The following is a 5,329-nucleotide window of genomic DNA, read 5'->3' on the forward strand; positions in this document are numbered from 1 at the left end:
TCTTGTTTTAAGCCAGCAGTGCATCCACGTTGTTTAGTTCCATCACTCCTCTAGTGTTGCCTCTTTCAGAAGCATAGAAGTAGTCATTCTCAGCTATAGTCTCAATGACATCTATGGCTTCTTCAATGGTCTTCTTCTTGTTCAGAGACCCCCCAGATGAGTGGTCTACTGCCTTCTTTGATTCATAAGAAAGACCGTCATAGAAAATGTGTAACTGCACCCATTCATTGAACATATCTGGCGGGCACCTTCTTGTCAAGTCCTTAAACCTCTCCCATGCTTCATAGAGAGTTTCACCATCTTGTTGCCTGAAGGTTTGTACCTCAGCTCTCAACCTGTTGATTCTTTGAGGAGGATAGAATCTCACCAAGAATTTGTTCACCACATCTTCCCAGGTTGTTAAACTCTCCTTCGGGAAAGATTCCAACCATTTAGATGCTTTGTCCTTGAGTGAAAAGGGGAACAAAAGCAATCTATAGGTGTCAGGATGAACACCATTAGACTTCACAGTATCACATATCCTCAGGAAGGTGGTTAGATGTTGATTGGGGTCTTCTTGGACACTTTCTCCGAATGAACAGTTGTTCTGAACAAGGGTGATGAGCTATGGCTTTAGTTCAAAGTTATTGGCATGTATGGTTGATTTTTGGATGCTACTTTCACAGTTTCCTGGGTTTGGATTTATATAAGAGCCTAAAACTCTTCTCTCTTGTCCAGCATGATGCACTGGACCTTCTCTGCCATGGTTGTGAGCCTCTTCTTCATGATGGTTCTTCATATTCTCATCCATGTCTGGTTCAAAATACTCCTCCTCTTCCTCAGCACTAACGACTCTCTTTCCTCTTGCTTCCCTCCTTAATCTAAGGAGGGTCCTCTCAGGTTCAGAATCAAAGGAAGTTGAAGCCCCGATTCTTCTACCTGTTATACAACCAACAGAGCAAAAAGCAAGAGAAAAGTTGAATGGAGTTTACTCTGGTTAGGAATGCTGTTAGGGTGAGTGATGCAATATATCAAACAGTTAGTGGGTTAGTGAACTGAATTGTTAAAAAATTGAAGATAACACCACAACGGGTAAGGGGTAATGGGAAGAAAATAACTAAAACTGAAAATAAATCACTCAAATAAAATTAAATCAAACAAAGAAAAATGCTCAATCTAGTTATCCACCAATTTAATCATTGTTGATACAAAATCAATCCCCGGCAACGGCACCATAAACTTGATGCACGGAAACTTGTCTCTCAACAAACTTTCCTTCGGCAAGTATACCGAATTGTCGTCAAGTAAAAACTCACAATAGAGTGAGGTCGAATCCCACAGGGATTGATTGGTTAAGCAACTTTAATCAGAGGAATGTTCTAGTTGAGCTAAGCAGAAATTGAGTTGATATTTGTAGAAACGTAAATGGCGGGAAAGTAAATAATAGAAAGTGTAAATACTGGAAATAAAGAGCAAAATGTAAATGGCGGAAAGTAAATTTCAGAATCTTAAATGGAGATTCGGGGAAATGAACATAAAAGTAAATAGCAGAAAGTAAAGAGAATGGGTAAGATCAGAAATGAGGGATTCATTGGGCTCAGGAGATATTTTATTCTCTAGATTAAGTTCATTCTCATCTCTTCCTCAATCAATGCATTCATTGATCTCCTTGGCAATCTTAAGTGATTGGATTCCAATTCCTTGGCAACCCAATCTCTCAAATCTTGATCAATAGCCAATTCCTTGGTCTAATTGCTCATGAGAAGAGATGAAGTATGGTCACTGATTACTTCACATGTATTCCCAAATCAAAATGTTGGTAGGATTATATGTCACTATATCCATCCAAACCCCAATTTTGTCCAACATGAGAAAGCATTTCCAGCATGATCTCTTCATTCCTCTTCCAAGGTTCCGAAGAGATCCAAGTATGAATAGCTTCTTTTCCAAGACAACTACCCAATAGGATGAAGATTGAAAGTTTTCTTGTAAAATCAAGAGAAAAGAAAGAAGAAGAATAATGAAAACTATTATTGATCCATCAAATTACAACAGAGCTCCCTAACCCAATGAAAGGGGTTTAGTTGTTCATAGATCTGGAAATAGAAAGCATAAATGAAAAGTACATTTTCAAAATAAAACTAGAAGTTGCAGAGAAATTAAAATATACAGAGTGTAGTCCTCCAAAATGCTAAAAGCTCCCTACTAGTTCAAAACTACTCCTATATATACTACTCTTCTGATCTTCTAGTTGGCTCTTCAAGTCTTGGATATGGGCCTTTGGATCTTTAGTTGAAGCAGTTACAGTCTTCAGTGGGCTCAGCTTTTCTTGCAGAAAAAGTGTGAGTTAGGCATGGACATTAGTTAGGACGTTAGTTTGGACGTTAGTGGTGTTAACGTTAAGTGAAAATGTGGGTTCGAGAACGTTAGTGACGATCACCTTTTTTCACTAACGTTCCAAGCCAAAAATGATCCACGTTAACTTCAACGTTAGTGGCACTAACGTGACCACTAACGTTGCCTCTTGGTCCTTCGCAAATGTTATTGGCATTCACCTTTTCCAATAACGTTGCTTATTGCCCCTTTTCCCCACGTTAGAGTTCACGTTAGTATAACTAACGTGACCCTTAACGTGGGCATGCCTAAGCTTCGAGAGCGTTAGTGACACTTACCTTTGTCACTAACGCTTCAAACGCCCCTTCTTCCCACGTTAGTGCCTCACGTTAACTGCATTAACGTGACCACTAACGTGGTGGTGATTGCCATCTCCAATGTTAGTGACAAAGGTGAGTGTTCCGAGGGTTACCTGAAACTGTAGGTCAATCTCGGATGAGATCTTCTGTACTGGTCGGAGATGATGTATCCGGCTGGTGGGTGGTGGCCAGAGCTGTCACGTCCGACTTGTTGAACTGGTTGCACTACTGATCCATGGTCACCGGAGGGTGGGGGGTACCTGCAAGAGACTCCGATGCTTAAGTTAGCATGGGTATTAAACAGGTTTTTAGTAGAATCAGAGTATGAGTTATACCTGGGTGCTCCAGTGTATTTATAATGGTTGTAGAGTGACCTTTTTAGATAAGATAAATTAGTTATCTTATCTTATCTTTATCTTTGAGTTGAGGTCAGCTTATCTTCAAGGGAACCGCCTTTATCTCTATAGGCTTGGACTACCTTTGGATTTGGGTCGTGTTCCTCTATTTGGGCCCTTTACTGGGCTTTTCTGTCGATTTGACCGAGCTCTTTGAGAAGAGGTCGGTCGCTTTATTGCTGATCATCCCGGATCGAATAGCTCGAACCAGGGTGTGAAAAGTGGCACTGCTTGAGCTCGGTCTTCTGCTTTGAGGTCGAGTCCTTGACTTCGATCTTTCTCTAGTGAAGCCGAACTCGAGCATTTTGTCGATTCCTTTCTTTGTAGAACCTTTTTTGAATGTGGAACGCCTTCCTCTAAAAGCGCACGCTTTTATATCAGCGCTTTGTTCTTGGGAACGTGCGAGGGTTTAATACCTTCATTAATTGGTATTAATTTCCCCGTTTCCTTTGGCTTTATTTTGAATTTTTGCAATCAAAAAACGGTTTCTCTTCTTCGTCTTTCTTCGTAACTTCTCCCTTCACTTTCTCACTTTTGTTTTCGCCTGCATTTTTCCTTTCTCACGTTGCAGCGTCATTTGGCAATTCTGGGTGATTCCATTTTTTCCTCTTCAATCTCCTTTGAAGCTTCTTTCTTCGTTCAGGTTGGTTTGTCTTCCTTTCTATTTTCCATGTCGTTTTCTTGTCTAATTTTGAGAAAGTTTTGATTTTGGAGAAAGTATGGATCTTTCTGCGTTTGTCGTGCCTTATTACTGTTGTAATGCGTGTTTTAGGGGTTTCTTCATTTTTCGTGTGAACCTTTTCGCTTTTCCTCTTGTTTGATACTTGCATGTTATCACTGTTTCTGTTTGTGCTTTTGATTTTGAAGTTTTGGAATGATGATTTTGTTTGATTCTAGAAAAAGGTTGTGTCTTTGACGAGTTCTGCTTGGCATGTTTGATGTTGGCGATGCTCTTTGCTGATAGACTGTAGGGAGATAGTGGCTTTGATGACTTTTGTGTTTTTCTTTTTTGAAATGTTTGTTATTTGAAATCTTCTCTTCTTGTTTGAGAAATGTCGGGACGTAAGCTGTAGATTTTTCCTGAAACCTTGCTTTGTTACTGCCTCCAAAGGATGCCCCAGGACTTTAGTTTGAGTCTTGGGGTTTTCCTTTTCTGTTTGTTTGTCTGGATCATATTAGTCGAGTTGTTTTGCCCCTCGTCCGAGATGTTTTTTAGTAATCCAATCTTCTTTTCTTATTTGTAGGATTAGTTGGCCTCATGTCTTCTCGCAATAACATTGTAGAGATGTTTTCTAAAGTTCCCGAGGGGATGTCTGATTGGCTGGACTCCCTTGTCTTAATGTGTGTCTCTGTGGTGGATGCCAAATTTTGTGTAGAGCTGAGGAAACATCATAGGGTTTGTGGTAGCAGTGCCCGGGAGAGGGATTATGAGCTTGTAGCGCCCGACTCTGATGAGAGGGTTTGTTTTCCTAATTCGGTTGAGGGGGAGCGTCCTTTCTTTTATTCCTATGAATATTTCTTCAGCCAGTTGGACATTACTTTTCCGTTTACTGCTTTCGAGACCGACTTGTTGTGGTCGTGTAACATTGCCCCATCCTAGCTTCATCCAAATTCCTGGGGTTTTATGAAGATCTTTCAGCTGCTTTGCCAAGAGTTAGGCGTAACACCTTCTCAAACTCTTTTCCTTTATCTTTTTGTTTTTGCCAAGCCTGGAGGTTCTTCCAAAAAGAAAGCTTCCTGGGTTTCTTTCAGGTCTGTCCAGGGTCATAAAGTTTTTGCCATGTACGATGAGTCTTTTAAGGACTTTAAGAATTATTTCTTTAGAGTCTGTGCTGTTGAGGGGGTCCGCCCCTTTTTTCTTGATGGGAATGACGAGCCTGCTTTCCCTCTAGAGTGGCAGAAGAATGTGAGAGTGTCTCGCTATACATGGGAGATGCTTGACAAGGTTGAGCGGGATTTTGTAATTGTTCTTGAAGATTTATGGGGGGAACCACCCCATCTTGATACAAAAAGATCTTTGAGTGATCCATCTTTGGTTCGAACTGCTTTGGGTACTGTCTGACTTGTTTCTATATTTGCTTTTAAGTTTACTTCTTCTTTTTGTAATTGTAACCCATTACTGTGGTCGATTCTGTATTTCCAGAGATGTCGAAAAACAACGATCCCATGAAGGCCTTCAAGAAGGCAAGGAAGGCTGCAGCTGCTCAAAATATCTCGGCCAAGGTGGCGGGACAGGGATCTTCTCAAGTTTCGGTGAAGCCG

At 40.8% G+C, this 5,329-nt stretch overlaps 1 non-coding gene across 1 annotated transcript; it reads left to right on the forward strand.

Moving 5' to 3' along the window:
• Positions 1-230: 230 nt before the first annotated feature.
• LOC148570941 (small nucleolar RNA R71) lies at positions 231-337 on the forward strand. The gene has a single exon (XR_015908336.1). It is a non-coding gene; the product is annotated as a small nucleolar RNA R71 (small nucleolar RNA).
• Positions 338-5,329: the final 4,992 nt, after the last annotated feature.

Source organism: Arachis ipaensis, chromosome B3, assembly GCF_059453495.1.
Source record: "Arachis ipaensis isolate K30076 ecotype BB chromosome B3, ASM5945349v1, whole genome shotgun sequence".
In the NCBI taxonomy this organism is placed as follows: domain Eukaryota; kingdom Viridiplantae; phylum Streptophyta; class Magnoliopsida; order Fabales; family Fabaceae; genus Arachis; species Arachis ipaensis.